The 22,305-nt window shown below is 37.9% G+C and overlaps 1 pseudogene; it reads left to right on the top strand.

Moving 5' to 3' along the window:
• The first annotated feature begins 15,541 nt into the window (after window positions 1-15,541).
• LOC112835309 (malate dehydrogenase, mitochondrial-like) lies at window positions 15,542-16,427 on the top strand (annotated as a pseudogene).
• Window positions 16,428-22,305: the final 5,878 nt, after the last annotated feature.

Raw genomic sequence — 22,305 nt, 5'->3', positions numbered from 1 at the left:
GCTTCTCTTTTAAAATAAATTTTAACCTTGAAATACCTTGTTTGTGTGCATGAGAAGAGGTGACAGAAGAGGAGGCTTTATTAATTTTACTTATTCCTTCTACTTTCCCTTATTACTGGTGTTTCTCCTTTACCTCTTCCTTGGACAGCAGAGAAAGAACACTACAAAAAGCAGTCTTTCACACTTAAAAGAAAACCAATGCCCTGTCCTGGTGTGTTGTCAAGAAAAAAATAAGCTGTGTCTCTCCAATAACTGTGAAATTCCTTTGCCCCTAGGGAGGGCTGCTTCCTGTATCTTGGCCAAGTCATGACTTTCTTTCTTTATAAATGCAGCCAGTGTGATCTCCAAAGAGATAAATGATGAATAAGGTGGAGGCTATTTATAGTCTGGCTAGGAAAAACAATTTCACTTAACAAGGATGTCGGTTAAAATAATTAATGTAGATCAAGTGGACATGTGAATAGAGGAGCCTGTTGGAAAGTAATTAAATAGACAGCCAGATCCAGGAAGAAATATACCACTCAGGTACTGGGGAATCATTTCTCTTTGTGACCTGGGCAGTTATTGGTTAGATGCTTGACCACAGCCTTGAAAGACCAGGGCAGTGCTTTTCTAGATTTCATCAAATGTCGCATACATTAAACGAAACAAGGGGGTTTGTGTTTAGAAACACTGTTCTATTCAAATTTGTCTTCCCATTTTAGATCTTTCCTTGGTTTTCACTGAAAGATAACAACTATGCAAGGGAAATGTGTGGCTTTTATTTGGCAACAATGTATTGAGTACCTTTTACATGTTTACACATGGTGATAATGTTTACCATGGTAATAAGCACGAATGTCACATAGATGCTGTCCTTGAATATCATATGTTAAAAGGAAAACAAGAAAGCAGAGAACTAAAGCAATGAAATTAAATGTTCATGTGAGTCTAAATAGGATTTCAAATGTAAGATACAGCAGTCTGTGTAGATATGGTCAGAAAGGAATATATGGAAGAAACTTGGCCTTGAAGAATCAGCAAGATTGATAGGCAAAAGCAAAAGGTAGAAATTCCAGGCCTGTGGACTAGGCTGAGAAACAAGGGAATGTCATTGTGAGCATAAAGATGGTCTTCCACGGGGGGTGGTGTTGGGGGATTCTCATCTGACTCCTGAAGTGGCCATCCAAACCTAGGTGCAACTTAGAACAGCCAAAGCTGAACAGTGGGAAGGTCTCTTGGAGCATTAGGTTTAGCCTACCGAAAGTACAGTGTGTTTGGGTCTCCTATCTCCACTCCAGTTTAATTGAATGCTAATGAAGTCATAATATTATGGTTACCTGATTACAGAACAGTACAAATCACAACACTCAAACTTTCTTTTTCCAATTTGGCCTTACTCATACCCACATATTTCTAGAGTGAAATGGAAACATTAATCTCAGAACTGTTTCTTTTTTAGCACTTGTTATTTTTATCTCTATTGATCTCTATTTTTAGAAAGAAAAAAAATTCTGAAGCATTATGTAGAAGGTTCTACCTCAATTTCAGAGACCATGATAGCAGCATGTGCTTTTTCATGTTGGCCAGGTAGCTTGATGAACATCCCTTATTAATAAGGACAAGAATGACTACAAAAATCATGCGGATCTTGCAAGGAAGCTAAACCAAATGGCTCTGAAAGGGCTTTACAACCCTGGAGTTCTCTGATTCTCTAACTTGTGACTGACACTGTCAAATGAGTACCAACACAAACAAGGGCAGAATTCTTTGTAGATTTCGTATCTGCTTGGGGTGGGGGTGGTGAGGGAGGTGCAGGGGAGAGTCCAGAGCTGGCATGGCATACCTCAATGGGGAGGGAGATCAGACTTACAGACTGGAATTCAAAGGCTTCGTCCACACTTCTGTAGTCTCATGGGCAAGTTATTTAAAAATCTCTGCCTCGGCTTTACTCTCTATAAATGAAATCTATCGTGACAGATGATGAGGTAAAGTGAAATAACATACACAAATAACCTAACAATAATAGAGGCTTCATAAGTATTAGCCAGTTTCCTACTTAGCCTGGAAATCTGTCAGAGAAGGAATTGACTAAGAGTCTTTTAAAGTCAAGAACATCAAAACCATCAAGTTTCCCTTTTTTTCAATATTTATTATAGATCATATGTTTTATTATTTTTTAATTTTTATTGCGGTATAACTGACATGCAATATCCTATTAGTTTCAGGTGTACATCATAGTGATTTGATATTTTTATATATATTTTACATATTAACAGCTGTCATCATACAAAGTTATTACAATATTACTGATTTCATTCTCTGTGCAGAGAATTACATCCCCATGACTTATTTATTTTGTAACTGGAAGTTTTTTCCTCTTAATCCTCATCAAGTTTGAAAACAATCAAGTTTCTGATTGTTCATAAATCTGGACAAGAATCTGTCGGGTATGGCTCCTAAATTTCTGCATAGAATGAGTATTTTTATCAAATAACCTCCAATAATTTCAAAATTTAGAGTATGATTCTGATATAATTTCTTCATTTAAAGAGATTGGCTCACTGGGGCACCTGGGTGGCTCAGTCTGTTGAGTGTTAGACACTGGGTTTCAGCTCAGGTCATGATCTCATGGGTGGTGGGATCAAGTCCCATATTGGGCTCCCACTCAGTGAGGAGTCTGCTTGAGGATTCTGTTTCTCTGCTCCTCCCCCCCACCCCCTGCCTCAGATAGATAAATAAATCTTAAAAAAAAAAAAAAAAAAGATTGGTTCACTTATCCAGAGACACAAAAAATAAGTAAAATGTTTGGATTAGAAAGCAGATCTCTTGGGATGACTGGGTGGTTCAGTTGGTTAAGTATCTACTTTCAGCTCAGGTCAGGATCTCAGGGTCCTGGGATTGGGTCCTGCATCAGTCTCCTTGCTCAGCGTGAAGCCTGCTTCTCCCTCTGCTGTTGCTCCCTCTGCTTGAGCTCTCTCTCTCTCTCTCTCTGACAAAGGAAGGAAGAAAAGGGAGGAAGGAAGGAAGGAGGGAAGGAAGGAAGGAAGGAAGAGAGGGAGGGAGGGAAGAAGGAAGGAAGGAAGGAAGGAAGGAAGGAAGGAAGGAGATCTCTTGACTTTTAATTCAAAACTTGTCCAAATATAGTCAGCATGGGAGAGTTAAAGGCAATTCTATGTCTGAATCTAGTCCTCAGTCCTCCCTCTGCTGCATTCCTCCACTCTATAGAAGGCTGTCAGAGGTAGCCTGTCCACAGCACTGCCTCGGAGGCTAATGTTGAGGACAGGTTTCTACGACAAGAATCTGTTTCTTAATGTGAGGAGAGTTGGAAGAATCAACCCCACCCAGCCTCAGCTGGTAGAAGCCCAAGACTCAAAAGCCAAGTACATGGAACCACAAGTCTAAACTGCTTGGAGCAGAATTGTAATTCTGGATTGCACCAGGATTTCAGTTTAGTAAAGATTAGGTTAGAAACTTCAAAGATTTCAATGTTTAGTGGAAATTGGGTTAGAAGGAGAACAGATTTGGAGCAAATGAGGGAGTGGCAGTGAAATTGCAATAAAATTCCCAAAACTCATGCAGGGGTGTGTTGGACTGGATTAAAGGATCACAGGACAGACAGACAAACATAGAGATGCTCATATTAGTGGAAAGTATTTTAAGCAAGCTGTTTTCTCTTAACATAAAATAGATTATTCATTAATGAGAAAATTGAGATTTTAAAATAGGGAAAGGACATGGATAAATGAGTTGTTCAGGGGCATGAGGTACTATGGAGGGCAAGGAAGTATAGGTTAGAATGAGGGGCATCACAGTGGGAAACTCTTGATGATCAAAACATTTTATAATTATTGTGGGAATGGGGAATAAAAGGAAGTGAGAGGAGAGCTAAGGAAAATCTTTATCCAAAACAATCATTTCAATGATTGCCCAGGTCTTTATACATATATCCAAGCCAAGCCTTCTATGATAGTACAAATTATTTTCATGGGTGGCAAAATAGTATCCCCTTTTTAAAATCAAGAAATAGAGAAATAGTGTTTAAACAAATTTCTGTAAACTGACATGGATAAGTTTTTTTTCAATGACTGATTTAGAGTCTTCCTGCTAAAGCAAAAAATAAAAATAAAGAATCATGAAAATGAGGGTTTCCAATTTCACAACTTCCAACCCACGCTTTGCCTCACCACCCTGGTTTCCTTTTGAGAATATGTCTCAGACAGATGGTAGTGAGTTAACAAGTCTAGACTGTGGGAGTATATATCTGCATTTGCATCTATATGATTATATAGAATAATTTTTCACTGAAATGGCATGCATCATTGGGATGAGCTCCAGGACTTTACGACTTCTCTCTACTCAATTGAGTATGGCATGTGTACAATTCACTCTGGCCACTACAAAAATTCCACCACAGCTGGAATGGAGAGCAACAGCTGCTTGCCAGCACACAGCAACATGGCACAACAGTTTAGAATCATAAATGAAGAAGACAGCCTTCAATAGACGCTGCAGGGGGAATTTAAAGCAAGAGGAAGCAATTAGCTGAACTGGAACAGAGCCAGGAAAGCAAGACAAAATTCTCCCCAACTTTGGGAAGGAGAATGCTATGTGTGATGCATGAGCACGTTCCCAATCTAGGCTCACCAACAAAAGCACTAGGAACAAGGATGAGCTAGTCATAAAGTGATCCCATTTGGACTGGGAAGGTGGAATGGGTTCCTGAGCTAACCAGAATACCTTCATTTTTCCTCAATAGGCCTCTCATCCAAGTACACACCCAGCCCCAACCTTGTTTGGCTTATGAGATCTGACAAGATCACCGTTTGAGGGAGGAGGTCTGTAACACTTGCTGACAGTGGTTGACTTGGCTTTTAATAGAAATGGGCAGACATGTGGAGACCTTGTGCATTTGAACACACGAACCCAGCCCACTTTCATCACAGAAGCTTCAGAGCTTCTCTGTGGCAGCTGGAGTGGAGACCTAGGAGCTGATCTGGAAAATGCGTCCTTTCTTTCTAATGGGAGCCACCACATTTCGTTCCTTTAATTACATCATGTCATGTCGTGTTCCCGTGTGAAATGACACAGAGGAACACGTGGTGACCTGGGCTAACTGTGATGAATTGCATCCCGAACAGAGGCCAGCTTTGAAAGGCATCTGATGTGGAGAAGCAGGTAGTTCCTCTGCCTGTGGGAGTAATGGATGATTTTCCCATTGCATATCTCAAATATTTAATGATAAGATTATGTGTGAGCGACGGAGGCTTTTTGCCAACTTTTATTTTTATTAGTGAAGTATCATAATTTTACACTGAAAATAATAAAAATTATAATTATTAAGTCAATAAAAGCAGCTACTTGCAAAGGGATTAATCTCCCATAATCGGATTAGATGACGGAACTAACATCAGAGAGGAGTTCATTCTAATAGTTGCTTGTTTCCTGAATTTGAAATTAAAAAAGAGCATGAGAGAAAGTAACAATTGTCTTATCAACCATTAGGTAGGATTTTTTTACAGTAAGTTTCTTTGAAGTTCTAATAGAGGCTAAAAACAAATATCTAGATCTACCCCGTACAATACAGTAGCCACTGGTCACATGAGGCTATTTAAATGTAAATCAACTAATAAAATTAAAGGTTCAGTTCCTCAGTCACAGTAGCCACATTTCAGGGGCTCACTAGTGACAAATGACAAGTGGATGCTTTATTAGATAACACAGATATAGAATATTTTCATCATGACAGAAAGTTCTGGAAACAGCCCTGAATGAAAAGAGGGAAAAAAAAGCTATTATTTCTGATTTCCTCATATATATTGATATGTAGACTAAATATCTGGATGATTAAGTGCATTTTTGTTCATTGTATGCAGTCTGTTCATGACAGAAAAAGTTCCATCCTTCTACTGTGGAATTATATGCTTATTTTCTCATAGCTTACTATTATTAGTAAATGCTGTTTTTCCCCCACTAAACTGTCAAGAATGCAGATTCCCATAGAATGTAAATGAGCACCATTGTTAGGTAAAAGCATTTGGGAATTAGTTTTCTTGTTCTCAACAGAGTGGAAACCTCCATATGGAAAAGCCCCTTTCTTCCCAAGGGAAAAAGCCCTTGTCCCCTGTAGAAGGGTCAGGGTACTCACTGACTTTTTAATTAGGAAGGACCCGTTCATATCTTACCATTTCTGAGTTATGTCACTCATATTTAACTATCAAATTATGACCTACCAAAATGTAAACATGTCGGTCCATTTTTCTAAAATTTATTTGTAAAATATCCCTCCATGCAATAAAAACAAATTTTTTGGAAATCACGTCCAAGAAAAATGAAAAAAATACCAAATTCCACATTCTTTAAAAGTATTCATATTTGCTCCCCATAAAAACTTTGGAGATGGTTAGAGAAAGTATTTTTTCCCAACTCCTAGAGAGTTAAATGGGTCCCTCCTACAGCTCCCCCTGAAGTTAGGGCAACGGTAACTGCACCACTTGGTGACAAACTCAGGGCTCTAGAAAACGGATATTCTGACACGGATACAGGACTCTTCTAGGTAGACTGCATTTGCTACTTTGAATCCAGCTTTGGGAATCTCAGGAGCACAAGATCTGTGCAGAAAAAAATGCAGTTTTAGAATCGAATGGTGACTAATCCAGTTGTTGTCTTCAGACTGCCTTCTTGTCTGTGGAAAGGCATTAAATGGCTTGGCCAACCAAGGGTGCTGCTTCTCTCCTGAAACTCATTATTGTCAATAATATTATTTTATTACTAAGGTGTGGCTAGCTTTTTAATACAATAAACAAGTATGGGAAACTATATGACTTACTGTGCCTTTAACATTTTATACTTACAAGCTAGAAACTGTTGGAATGTGGTGGGTAAGGGTGAAACATTGTACTGTAGCTGGAAAAAAATCAATACCTGCTCCCGAGATAGGGTACTTGACCAGAAAGGATATTGCAAGATACAAAGGAGCAGATATGAAATACTATTTCTCTGAAGGTTTTTTCTTCTTTTTTTTTTTTATCTTATTGCATCAGCACACAGAACACAAATCAGGTAAACCTACAAAGGCATCATAATTCACTGTTGATCTCTTGAGATTATGTGAATTTGTATGAATTGCAAATTGTATATTAGTTCCTGAGATAACCCCCAACCTGGAAATTAGCATTTTTTTAAAAAATTGGAATATGCTGTGAAAGTTAACTGATTGAACTTTACATGGTAGCCTATTTAATCTCCCTCTCCTACACAGCCTAGTAAATTTGGCCAAATTATTTAATCTCTTTGGGCTTCAGTTAATTCACTGAGATAAAATAATCTGAACATTAATCCTTAAATTCCAGCTGTACAAATCTGTGAATTTTTAATTTTCTAAATTAATCATCCCTTCTCTGTCTCCTCTTGCTTTTTGGGAAATGTTGGGACTCAATTAGGAATCTCTCATTCACACTCATGCCTAGATTTATACCAGCACATGCCATACAGTACCAGCCCAGCCAACTCCACCTCTTTGGCAACATCTGCAAGCTGAACATGTCCTTCTCTAGAGGGCAATTCTAATGCCAAACCCTGACCTTTTCTTCTTGCTTAGCTTCTATGAGATTATCTTCCCTTAGATCAAAATACATTCTGGGCTATTGGCCTAATTTATAAAATGTTATTAAAAGACATCAAACAAGATCTAAATGAGTAGTTTGTAAGAGATAACCATGCCATCCCCTAGGACACTTCAGACTTTTGTGGTGGTGTTTTTGATTGAAACAATGATTAGGGGCACTATTAGATGTGAGGGTCAGGGTTCAGAGACGATAGTTATTTTGAAAAAAAAAAAATAAGAGTACTTCTCCCACATGAACATTTATTGAAGAAAGCTGGAATGACCATTTTGATAGCAAAAAAAAGTGTATTTCAAAGCAATGGATATTACTAGAGATAATAATAATAATCAAAGAGTTAACCAAGAAGACATAATGATAATGTATGTTTGTACACCTAAGAAGAGAGCCCCAAAATGCAAGAATCAAACACTGATAAAACTGCAAGGAGGAATAGACAAAACTACAGTCATAGTGATATCCTAATACACTACTCTTAACAACTGAAAGAACAAATAGAATATCAATTAGACTTAAACCACACAACCTATCAACTTAATCTAATTGATATTTGTAGGGCACCTGGGTGGCTCAGTAGGTAAAGCGACTGCCTTCGGCTCAGGTCATGATCCTGGAGTCCTGGGATCGAGTCCCACATCGGACTCTCTGCTCGGTGGAGAGTCTGCTTCTCCCTCTGACCCTCCCCCGTCTCATGCTTTCTGTCTCATTCTTTCTCTCTCAAATAAATAAATAAATAAACGAATAAAAAATATTTAATTGATATTTGTAGAGCATTCCACCCAACAACAGCTGAGTGGATATTTGTTTCAAATGCATGGATCATTTACCAAATAGACCATACACAGGACCATAAAACACAAGTCTCAATAAATGGAAAAGAATTCAAGTCATATAAATTATGCTCTCTGATCACAATGGAATTAAATTAGAAATCAATAACAGAAACATGTCTGAAAATTCCCCAAATACCTGGGCACTAAATGACATGTTTCCAAACAGCCCAAGGGACAAAGAAAAATAAAATAAGATAAAAATTATGAAATACTTTTAGTTAATGAAAATCAACACAACATATCAAAATTTGTGTCGTGTCACTACGGCATGACTTAGAGAGAAACTCAGAGTGCTAAACAACTGTATTAAAAAAATTTAATTAAGCTTTCACCTTAAAACAGCATACAAAAAGACAAATTATTTTAAAAATGAGCAAAAGAAATAAAGAGTAATCATGAAAATGCAAATAAATGAAATAGAGAAAAACAACAATAAACTGAAGTTAGCTCTTTGAGAATATCAAAATAATGAATAAAACTTTAGGCAGACTTATTAGGAAAAAGGAAGATGGGGAGGGGAGACCCAAAGTACCAATATTAGGAATAAGAGAGATAACATCACTACACATTCTACAGATATTTAAAAGTAAATTAAGGAGATATCATAAACACCTTCATGCCTATAAATTGGACAACTAAGATGAAGTGGAAAAATACATTGAAAGATACAAGCTACTGAAAGTTTTTCAAAAGAGAATAGTCTTATTTATAATAAAAATATTACATATTGTAGTTTGAAACTTTCCCACAAAGAAAACTAGAGACACAGATGACTACTTTGGTGATTTCCAAAATATTCAAGGGAGAATTGATCCAATTTCACACAAACTCTAACAGAAAGTTGAGAGTGACTGGGTATTTTCCACCTCATCTATGAGGATAGCGTTACTTGATAACACAAGACAAAAACATTACAAAGTAGAAAACTACAAATAAGTATCTCTGATAAACATAGACGCAAAGATACAAAACTATGAAATGTAAGAAAATGAAAATATAAGCCCAATTTTCTCTTGGGAGAATATAAAAGCAAAACATCTCTAATAAAAGACTTCTATTTAGAAAACACACACACACACACACACACACGAAACTCTTAGAATTCGATAAGAATGGAACAATCAAGTAAAAATATGGGCAAATGATTTGAATACACACTTCACAGGAAAAGATATATGGTTGACAAATGAGTACAGGGAAAAATGCTTAACACCATTTGTCATTTGGAAAATGCAATTTAAAACCACAATGAGAAACCACTATACACCTATTAAAATGTCTGAAATTAGAAAAAGATCAATCACCTGGTAGAACTGCAACTCTCATACCTTACATGTGGAGCTATGAAAAAATGGTACAACTACTTGGGAAACAATCTGGCAGTCCTCTAAAAAGTTAAAGAGTGCATTTACTATATAGCCAGCACATTCCATTCCTAAGTATCTACCCATGAGAAATGATGAAAGCATTATGTCCACACAAGGACTTGTACATGAATATTCATATCAGCTTTATTTGTAATAGCCAAAAAGCTTAAGCAATCCATATATTCCTTGAAAGGTGAATGGTTAAACAAAGTGTGGCATATCTATACAATGGAATACCACTTGGGAATAAAAAAAAATGAACTGAGGCAAACAACATCTATGAATCTCAAGATAAGTGTGCTGAATGAAAGAAGCCAAATTAAAAAGAATACATAGCATATGATTGCACTTACATAAGATTTTAGAAAATTCAAACTAATCTACAGTGAGAGAAAGCAGATCAATTTTTACCTAAGGATCAGACAAGCCCAGTGGGACAGGAGAAAGGAATTTCACAGGGGCACAAGGAAATTTGGGGGAGTAATGTATCTTGATTGTGGTAATAATTGGTGTATACGTATTCAAAACTTGTCAAATTGATTGTACCTTATAGATATGTACAGGCTGTTGAATGCCAGTTATACTCTATACAGTTAAAAAAGAGGGAATACTTTTCAAATCATTTTAAATTTTAGTATTACCTCTTATTCAAACCAGAAAAGGATAGATGATAAATGTTAAGAAAAAAAAATACTAACAATAGGCATATCCAATTAAAATCCTAAAGAAAATATGATTTACTTTACTTAGTAATTATATAGTAATTACTGTATGTATGTCACCCTCCTAAGGTACAAAACATGGTGTCATAAATCTTGTGCTACTCTTATGAAAGATGGGCTGTTATTATCATCATACCTATTTTATATGTGAGGAAGCTGAAGTACAAAGAGGTTAAGTAACTGATTCAAGATTGGTTAGCTAATAAGTGATAAATCCAGTCTTGGAACCCAATAACCAGTAGGACTTTAGAATTCATCTGTATAACCACTATAATATAGAGTCTCTCCCATAGCAGTGAATGGAATCTTACAGTGGTTTCAAACATACACACGTGTCAATCGGAGTATATACTAGGAATATAAGAATGTTTTGCAATTTAGAAATCTATGAATGAAATTCACCATTTAGCTTACCACTTAGATCAAAGGAGAAAAAACTATATGATTATTTTAAATTCAGAAAAGTGTTTCATACTATTCAACAACCCTTCATGATTTAAAAAATGGTATCTTTTAACAAATGATTCCTCATAAAGAATATCTACCAAAATCTGTTAAATATATTTAATGGTGAAAAGTTTAGAAGTCTTACCTTTAATTTCAGAAGCAAAAATGAAGGTCCACTATCACCACTTTAATTCAATGTTGTACTGGAGGCCTTGGCCATTGAAGTCATATAAGAAAAATAAATAAATCATTAAAAGATCAGAAAGGTAGGGAAAATTATCATTATGATTGTTTATACAGAAAATCCAAGATAATCAATGTGCACACTATTAGAATTAATATAAGATTCCCACCAACAGTGCAAAAGGGTTCCCCTTTCTCCACATCCTCTTCAACACCTGTTGTCTCCTGTGTTGCTAATTTTAGTCGTTCTAACATGTGTGAGGTGGTATCTCATCATGGTTCTGATTTGTATTTCCCTGATGATGAGTGATGTTGAACACCTTTTCATGTGCCTGTTAGCCATCTGGATGTCTTCTTTGGAAAAATGTCTAATCATGTCTTCTGCCCAACTCTCAACTGGATTAGTTGTTTTGGGGTGTTGAATTTAAGAAGTTCTTTATAGATTTTGGATACTAACCCTTTATCAGATATGTTATTTGCAAATATAGTGTGGTGTTCCCTCAAAAAGCTAAAAATAGAACTACCCTATGATCCAGCAATTGCACTACTAGGTATTTACCCAAAGGATACAAAAATACACATTCAGAGGAGTACATACTTCCCAGTGTTTATAGCAGCATTATCAACAATAGCCAAACTATGGAAAAAGCCCAAATGCTCGTGCACTGATGAATGGATAAAGAAGATGCAGTATATCTGTACAATGGAATACGACTCAGCCATCAAAAAGAATGAAATCTTGTCATTTGCAATGCCATGGATGGAGCTAGAGTGTATTATGTTAAGCGAAATAAGTCAGTCAGAGAGAGACAGGTACCATATCATTTTACTCATGTGGAATTTAAGAAACAAGTTGGATGAACATTTGGGAGGGGCAAAAAGAGAGAGAAAGGGAAACAAATCATGAGAGACTCTTAACTGTAGAGAACAAACTGAGGGTTGATAGAGGGAGGTGGGTGGGGGATGGGATAGATGGGTGATGGGTATTAAGGAGGGCACGTGTTATGACGAGCACTGGGTGTTATACGTAAATGATAAACCACTGAACTTTACTCCTGAAACAAATATTGAACTGTATGTTGACTAACTAGAATTTAAAAAAAAATTAACATAAGAGCTCACCAAGGCTGCTTGTCTCTGACACAATATATAAAAATCAGTGTCACTCAAATATGCCAGCAATTAGAAAATATAATTTTGAAAAATGATACCTTAAAAAATAAATACTATCTAAGATAACTATGATTACTCTTATCTGAAAATATGCCAGAACATCATAGACAAAACTACAAAGTTTTATTAAAGTTTATATAAGACTGAACTTCTTCACAATTGATTTACTGATGCCTTCTGAAAGGAATCCAACAGAACTATAAATTTATAATAAAATTCACAGGGTAGGACTAAGGTGCTTGAATTACCCAACACAAATTCAAAGAACCAGGCTGGTCCTGGATATCAACACTTAATATGTCTGATTTCATCAAATCTAAGACATACAATTATATGTCTAGCAGTTAAACTATACCTCAGTGTTTTCTAATCTCACACACGTGCACACACTTACTTTTATATTTACTGAAAGGACTCCTTTAGACTTACATGTATGCATGCACATGTATATGTATGTACACACATATATCTTGTGCATACATATAAACAAAAATACAAGGGAAATACATTGGCTAAGGTAGTACTAAAATGTTTTACCATTCAGAATCTGAATCTTCTGAATTACTTTTCCATTCAGTCATCAGTGTCCATATTTTCCTTCTAATATCATTTTCTGTGTCATCAAGTGCTAGTGATTTGCATTTCTTTAAAAGTGCTTTACTGGGGCACCTGGGTGGCTCACTTGGTTAAGTGACTGCCTTCAGCTCAGGTTATGATCCCAGGGTGGTGAGATCAAGCCCCGCATTGAGCTCCACACTCAGCAGGGAATCTGCTTGAGATTCTCTCTCTCCCCCTCTTCCTCTGCATCTCCTCCCCTCTCTAAAATAATAAATAAAATAAATCTTTAAAAAAATAAAAGTGCTTCACTGTTATCTTCAGAATATTCACCTAAGCTGCAGATACCTGTTCTGTAAGTTTTAATGCTGGTAGTTTGTTGATCCTACCAAAAGGTATTGTTGAACATTTTCAGACAACTAGTGGGACCTATATTCTTTCCTTAAACCCAGCATCAGCCTCTATATGTTCATAGACCACCAAACTCTCAGGATCACTTTAGGAGTTAAAAAAGTTCTCCACACACTCTTCTCCATTAGGGATTGGGGCTATAGCTTCCATAGCTCAAAAAGCCCATAGATGCCAGTCTCTGTAAGTAATTCCCCCAAGGCTACCCTCACTAGGCATCTCTCCATGAAGAGTGGAAGGTCTGACCACAAACACTGCACTTCCAGCCACTATTCCATCAGCTCCCCTCCACAACTTTCTGATGTTAACAGGAAGTAAGGAGGCTTTCTGAGTACTTTGGCAGAGCCCACTCTGCCACCTTTCAATAAGCTCTGGAGAATGCCTGGCCTTAATTTTTCACTGCAGCTCTTGTGAGATCAGAGTTGACAAATCATACCTATTTGTCCCCAGATTTGGGACCTAGTTGCTAATTCTAGGATAATAAGAGAGATTCCAAATCACCACTGTATTCCACAAGTGTACATACCTGACAGAATCAAGATCAGTTGTCTATTCTAAGGTTTCTTTGGATAAGAGAAATTTGGAGAAAGGCAAAAATTCTGAATTCCAGAACAAAGTCCATAATTACCTACAACCCAGAGGTAGCTGTGCTAGACTTCCCCAAGTGTACCCATTGTTGGAAACAAAACATTTGAGTTAGTTTGTCCCTGATCGAAGAGCTGAGTATAGGTAAACAGCTATAAGCCAAAATGGAATCAATTTACTTTCTCATTGTATGTATATCAGAACTACCTAAAAAAATGTATTTCTCCATGTACACTCCAGTATGTTTTTTTAAAATTTTTTATTGTTATGTTAATCACCATACATTACATCATTAGTTTTTAAAAATTTTTTGTTATGTTAATCACCATACATTACATCATTAGTTCTTGATGTAGTGTTCCATGATTCATTGTTTGTGCATAACACCCAGTGCTCCATGCAGAATGTGCCCTCCTTAATACCCCTCACCATCCCCCCACCCTCCTCCCCTCTAGAACCCTCAGTTTGTTTTTCAGAGTTCATCGTCTCTCATGGTTCGTCTCCCCCTCCGACTTACTCCCCTTCATTCTTGCCCTCCTGCTATCTTCTTCTTTTTCTTTTTTCTTAACATATCTTGCATTATTTGTTTCAGAGGTACAGATCTGTGATTCAACAGTCTTGCACAATTCACAGTGCTCACCGTAGCACATACCCTCCCCAATGTCTATCACCCAGCCACCCCATCCCTCCCACCCCCCACCACTCCAGCAACCCTCAGTTTGTTTCCTGTTCCAGTATGTTTTTTATATATTGACTTCCTCATAGAGGAGGTTCTTTTGAACCCCAAGCATTTACGGTTCTCATAATTCTATAGTCACTTGTATTTTGAACAATTGTTTTGGTTTTTACTTTTAATAGTCTAAATCTCAAATACTATATTATGTTAAAAAGTTCATACTCTTCAAATAATATTTTTGTTGATAAACACAATCTGTTTAGCTTATGAAACCATCTAAAGGTTAATGTGTCTAAGCTTCTTGTGAAATCACATAAATTTAATCATTATTAATTTAATTTGAAAAAAATATTATTTCTAGAGGTAGAAAAAGAGTTATTGAGTCAGGATCTCTATCTCTTTTTTCTCTCTTCTTGCTCATATTATACATTTTATATATATAAATATACACACATATATTTACACTTTGTATATATAATGTATATATTTGATTCATATAATATGATTAATATATAATTTTATAATATATGAGAGAGAGAAGATAGAGGGAGAGAGCCCTCCCTCAATTCTAAAACAATCTATTTTCAAATCTAATTAAATGATAGGTATTTACTAATGTGATTAAAATAGTTTTGATTTATAAGAAATCAACTGACATATACTTCCTGAGTAAAGTACCTATTGCATTTGGAAACATATTCTAACATTCTATGCAAGAATGTTCCAGTTATCGGTACAGTGTGGAGGTCGTTGGTGTCACTTGCCAGCCGCCTGCGCCTTCTCCTGCCGTTCTGCTCCCCGCCAGCTTCAACTGTGTTCTCCGCCCTCGCCCGCCCTGCTGGCGCCGTTCTCCGCCGCAGCTTCAGCACCTCTGCCCAGAACAATGCGAAAGTAGCCGTGCTAGGGGCTTCCGGAGGAATCGGGCAGCCTCTTGCGCTTCTCCTCAAGAACAGAACCTTGGTGAGCTGCCTGACCCTCTACGATATTGTTCATACGCCCGGAGTGGCCGCCGATCTGAGCCACATCGAGACCAGAGCAACAGTGAAAGGCTACCTCGGACCTGAGCAGCTGCCGGATTGCCTGAAAGGCTGCGATGTGGTGGTTATTCCAGCAGGAGTCCCGAGAAAACCAGGCATGACCCGGGATGACCTGTTCAACACCATTGCCTCCATTGTGGCCACCCTGTCTGCTGCCTGCGCCCAGCACTGCCCCGAGGCCATGATCTGCGTCATTTCCAACCCAGTGAAATCCACCATGTCAATCGCAACGGAAGTTTTCAAGAAACACGGAGTCTACAACTCCAATAAAATCTTCGGGGTGAAGACCCTGGACATTGTCAGAGCCAACACTTTCATTGCGGAACTGAAGGGTTTGGATCCTGCTCGAGTCAATGTTCCTGTCATTGGCGGCCATGCTGGAAGACCATCATCCCCCTGATTTCCCAGTGCACTCCCAAGGTGGACCTTCCCCAGGACCAGCTAACAGCCATCACTGGGCGGATCCAGGAGGCCGGCACAGAGGTGGTGAAGGCCAGAGCTGGAGCAGGCTCAGCCACCCTGTCCATGGCGTACGCCGGAGCCCGGTTTGTCTTCTCCCTTGTGGATGCGATGAACGGAAAGGAAGGAGTTGTGGAGTGTTCCTTCGTTAAGTCCCAAGAAGCAGACTGTGCCTATTTCTCCGCCCCGTTAATGCTGGGGAAAATGGGCATTGAGAAGAATCTAGGCATCGTCAAGATCTCCTCTTTCGAAGAGAAGATGATCGCGGAAGCCATCCCTGAGCTGAAGGCCTCCATCAAGAAGGGAGACGAGTTTGTGAAGAACATGAAACGAGAGGGGCAGCCGGCGAGTCCGTTTCCCTAACTTATGAAGGCATCATGTCCCTGTAAAGGCATCTCCTGCCCCCTGTGTTTTGAGTTGCTTTAACCACGAGTGTTGTGTTAGCGTCGTCATCCCTTCCAAATCACCAGTCTGTCTGTGGGTGCATCAATAAAAGCAGGCTTTGATTTTCTTTAAAAAAAAAAAAAAAAAGAATGTTCCAGTTAGCAAAGTATTCCTCTTAACTCCAAATTTATCCTTCAATACATGCTCTGCAACAATGGATGGGCTTTCTACCAGCCTTTCTCCTTTATAGTAGCACAGTGTGAAACCTTTTTTTTATTTTATTTTGTTATGTTAGTCACCATACATTACATCATTAGTTTTTGATGTAGTGTTCCATGATTCATCGTTTGCGTATAACACCCAGTGCTCCATTCAATACGTGCCCTCTTTAATGCCCATCACCAGGCTAACCTATCCCCCCACCCCCCTCCCCTCTAGAACCCTCAGTTTGTTTATCAGAGTCCATAGTCTCTCATGGTAACGTGAAACTTTCTTTTTTCTTTTTTTTTTTAAAGATTTTATTTATTTATTTGACAGAGAGAGACACAGCGAGAGAGAGAACACAAGCAGGGGGAGTGGGAGAGGGAGAAGCAGGTTTCCCGTGGAGCAGGGAGCCCAATGCAGGGCTCGATCCCAGGACCCTAGGATCATGACTCTTAACTCCTAAGGCAGACTCTTAATGACTGAGCCACCCAGGCGCCACTCTCATAGTAATGTGAAATTTTCTAAAGAGAGTGTGCTGAAGGGACAGTGCAGGAGGAAGGGCCTCTGCTTCTGGGTTTTGACACCCTAAAGTTTGGTCAGCAGTGTGGGTGTGAGGACATCTTGTGGTACACTGCCATAAACCATGCACCTAGAATATGCAGTCCTTTAGCAACTTTGTAGCTCCAGCCTTGGCCAGTGATCACTTTCCCACAGACCTACCTCCGTTTTGTGCTCTGGATGGGGGCTTACAGAAGCAGCACTAGGTATCAGGGTGGAGGAGAAAGCCAAAACTGAAGTTGGAAATCATAATAAAGGACATGGAGCCAAAGAGGCAAGATATGAGGAAAGAAAGGTAAGAGTTAAGTTCGGAGAGGTATACACAAGGAGTGAGAGGAGACTGTTTAGGCAACTAAGTCAGAGGACAAGCTGCAAATTGTACCTTTTATATGTCATCAGGGCACGCAGGGGCCACTCATCAAAGGATCTACATCTGACTAAATGAATGAAATCTTTACTGATGTTTGCTGAACACATATTTTGAAAAAGAGATTATACTAAGTACATCACAAGTTCTCATTTAACAAAAAAGTGGGACAGCCAGGAAATCTCTTGAAATTACATCTAGCAAGATTTATAATTCTATTAAAAAAGAATTGCCATATGCCCCAGTAATTCCACTGCTAGGTATTTACCCCCCCAAAAAATACAAAAACACTAAATTGAAAAGATGCATGCACCCCTATGTTTATTGCAGCATAATTTACAATAGCTAAATTATGGAAGTAGCCCATGTCCATCAATAGTGGAATGGATAAAGAAGATGTGGTATGTATCTATAATGAAACATTACTCAACCATAAAAAAGGAATGAGATCTTGCAATAACATGGATGGATCTAGAGTATAATCCTAAGTGAAATAAGTCAATCAGAGAAAGACAAATACCATATGATTTCACTCATACGTGGAATTTAAGAAACAAAACAAATGAACGAAGAAAAAAAAGAGACAAACCAAATAACAGAGTCTTAACTATAGAGAACAAACTGATGGTTACCAGAAAGGAGGTGGGTGAAATAGATGAAGGGGATTAAAAGTACACTTATCATGATGAACACTGAGTAATGTATAGAATTGTTGAATCAGTATATTGTGCAACTGAAACTAATATAACACTGTATGTTAACTATACTGGAATTAAAATTAAAAAAAAGATTTTTATTGTATTTTGCATTTATAACTAAAATAGGGTTAAAAGTAAGGCAATGACTTAAATAACATTTAAAATAAAAATTCATAGAAATTTATATATGAATATAATTTTTTGAATAGTATAGCACAAAATAAAAATACCATGGTAAGTTGTCAGTAAATCATATTTTGCTCTTTTTAATATGGTTTCTGCATCTTAGGTTTTATAAGTATTTACATGAGACATGGGTCTGACCACCAAGGGGCACAGAATTGTGTTGAGCAAGATGTAGGTCAATGTAATAATCACAAAGTGACTTTTTCAAGCAATGAATATCAAAGGTATTCAAGAAAGAGGGCTATTATTGACTGGTATAATTACAGAAGACTTCACTGAAGGGGCAGAAAGTGTGGGAGGATTGGGTTGGATCTAAAAGAATTGGAACCTGGAGAAAAATTAAGTGTCTCTGGAGAGCACTGGTTAGAAATTATGGAGGGATTGCAGGACACCATCTGGTCTATAGAGGAAGTTATGGAAAAATCAGATTGGAAATATATAATGGATCCACACCATAGAAGAGATGTTTTATACTGTTAGGAAAATTCAATTTATCATTGTAGCTGGCTTCAGTAGCTGGACGGTACTATGTTTTCTACATTTTCTCCCTCCTTTATTGGTTTTCCCATTCTTATCCCTCAATAGTACCTTTGCCACAAGGGGTTATATAGCTCCAACAAACACTCGATGTTTATGATTCTCTTTATTTGTGCATTGGCATCATTCCCTCCACTTTACAAGTGGGACTTGGGGTAAAATGTTTGGCAGCCATTGCACAGACCATGAGATCAGTCTCTGTGCCTGTGTCTCCAAATCACATTTAGATTGCCTTGCCTCGAAACATATCTTACCCTTAACTTGGCTGAGTGCAAGTTCCCTTGGCCTTTGATTTCACTTCTCTCTACTTGAGACACGTGGCTGTGGATCTGGCTGACTGTTTAGCACGTTGCCCTTACCTATTAATCTTGCCCTGGAAAGCAAGGCTTGCTCTCTGACCTCAGATGCAAGTCTTTCAGGGTGAGCCTGCCTCTTCCCTATGTAGGGGATATCTTTTTGCTTGACATGCCCATAAAGAAGTCAATGGGACCTGCAGAACTGCTGAGGCTGGGAGATGGAAAGCGTCTTCATTAGGCCAATCCAATCTCTAATCAGATCTTCTCCAGCTGGCAGCAGATGATGTGGAATTATTACTGGTTTGCTGACCGAAGAGGCTGAAGGAACCCTGAGGAAAGTGAATGCTTCTCTCCCTCCTCCTGTTACCAAAACCAGCCCCCCACCTGGCCTCTCCCTCCCACTGATCACCAAAACCCCGCTCTCCCTTCTTCTGAAAGGGCCATTCCCTCTGAGGAAGCCTGGTTTCTAAGTTCTCCAAAGCTGTTAGGTTCTTTGTAGAAATCCTCTCTAAAAAATGTCTCTCTGAACTGGTTCTTAACAAAGTTGTATGTTACAACCAAACCTTAAATTGCTCTTTAATTTCCAGGTATATGTAAGCAAAGCAATCCCTTTCCTGATTGTACAGCTGCCGAGGCTTCTAGGGCCGGTGGAATGTTCTTTTGAATATCCTATAGCATTCTGAGGATGAATTTCAGTTTTAGAAACATTGAAGAATTATATATGGTTGATCCTGATATGCAGCATAAGGAATCTAGTGAAATAATGTAATTCTAAGTTAAACACAGATTTTACTTAAAAAAAAAAAAACACATGATTGAGATTTGTAAATTGGCAGTAATCACTTCTGTGTCATCATTTCTGAGATTCTGCATCTCACCCCCACATGGCGTCTGCAAGATTCTTTAATGCATGTAGTATCCTGGCAAGGGGCATACCTATATTGTAGAGCTTATCACATTGTGTCAAAATTTATTTTTTACAGAAATTTCTCTCCTTTCAGACAGTAATGTCTTAGAATGCAGTAAATATGTCATAGCCATCTTTGCACAATGTTTGGCACTTAAAATATGCACAACAAATATTTAGTAAACACATAAAATATTGACTGGGAATTATTTCAGTAAAGGTGAGAAATTCAAATAGATCTGTGGCATTTTTTTTTTCGAAATGTATTTATTTTTCCCCTGGCTGATGACTGTATGTAATTTTTGTTTGTTTCCCCTGATTGTTGTCATTCTCTACTTGGCAAATTTTCTAAAATAAACATCTTTTATTCTGTTAAACCAAAGAAAAGAAAGTTAAAAAGTAAGAAAAAACACCTCTGTAATATAGACAGTTTTACCTGTTCGTGGCCATAATTAAGAGAAAATATCTAATATAAGCAAAAACATGGTTGGTTTGGAAATGTGAATGGGTCTGCTACTTGCTTTTCTCTTTCTAGCATTACATATATACAATCTATGAGATACATGATCCACAGATGAGCTAAACAAAAGGGGATTTCAGCCTGAAGAAGAACTTCATAAAGACAGGGTAAAATTTGGAAAAGAAGGACTTGTAGATGAAGAAACAGCATGATCGAGAAGGTTATGTTTTGGGGGAGTGTGTCTAGACTAGCGTAACTGGTGCAGAGGATTTAGTTTAGAAGATAAGTTCAGGTTCCCTGTGAAACAGTATGCAAATATGACAAGGTCAGATGTGGGGGCAATGATGGCATTCAAAAAAGCCAAGCTGTCAAACCATTTCTCTGTCCTTGCAAAAGAGCATGTCTGTCAAGGAGTTGTAAATGAGTTGAATTTGTGTTAAGTCTGGGCAGACAGGAGACTTGGAAACAATCCAAGACCTGCGATTGAAGCTTGCCATCCATGGCTATCTTGATGCTCTTTCTTTTTTCGAGAATGGTTTCCGACCTCGGCTCTGATTATCTCCACCCACTCCCTTCATACTCTAAGGCCCATCTCCTCAGCATCACCTTCCCTAACTGCTCTACCCTCAATGATCTCTCCATTTTCTGAATGTCATGAGTTCTGATGCTTGATTAGAGAAGATTTAAGATTAAGTTAGCAGTGAGGCATTGCATGAAGTAAGGAGGGCAATGCAGAGTGACACGGAGGCCATTTAGAAGGTGATTTCCATAACCACATGTGAGGTGATGAAAAGATGAATGTGGATAGAGAGATTGGAAATGGGAAAAAAAAAGGTTGAAAAATCAACATGAATTAGCTATCAGATAAGGAGCAGGCAAGAAAGGAAGAAATCCAAAATTAGGTTTTTAAGTTTTAAGTTCAACAATTAATTTGACACCCTTAAGATATCCATAAGGAAGTAGAAATCTGAAGTAGGAGGTTTGAAGCTGTGGGAATAGATTAGGGTGGACCCATAGTACTGACGGAGATAAGGGCTTGACTTGATGTGAAGGTCATCAGGCCAATCAACAGCTCACTTAGTTACTATGTATTAATTAATCCATATGTGTGGCTAATACTGTGGCTAATACTCCTTTCAATGTAGAGGGAAGGCTTGATTCCTTGCTGCAACATTTCAAAATGTTGCAAAACTGCAAAAACCACTGTGAAAACTGCAACACAATCGACACTGCCAAGTTTTGGGCAACGGCATTTCCTTTTTCCTCCTTTCTATTCAGTCATTGTTGAGGTTTTGATTCTGAACATTTTGTCCCCAACTTGGAAAGTTCAATATCTAATTTTAATGTTTTTAAGAATTGAATTTGAACTCTTAAACAAACAGCTTCTGTTCTATGAAGGTTGATGGTTTAGGCCAAACAAGGAAGCAGGGGTAGTGACACTGGTATCTGTTGTTGTTTTAAGTCATTCTCTTTGATCTATGTACAAGATAGGTCTTGTACTCTAAATATTAATATACTTTTCACACACACAAAATACCTCTATACACATAATAAATAAGAGGTCCCAAACTTAAAGCTTTTTGGGATTTCAATTTGATTATTTTAAAAACAAAACTGCTGTCAGCTTTGTTTGTGGAGAGGGTTTAGCAGCTCTGTTTA

Source organism: Callorhinus ursinus, unplaced genomic scaffold (genome assembly GCF_003265705.2).
Source record: "Callorhinus ursinus isolate GAN/ISIS: 27379988/994484 unplaced genomic scaffold, GSC_fseal_2.0 scaffold11, whole genome shotgun sequence".
Taxonomy (NCBI): domain Eukaryota; kingdom Metazoa; phylum Chordata; class Mammalia; order Carnivora; family Otariidae; genus Callorhinus; species Callorhinus ursinus.
Note: the sequence above shows the minus strand (reverse complement) of the source record. Positions and strands in the feature narration are given on the sequence as shown.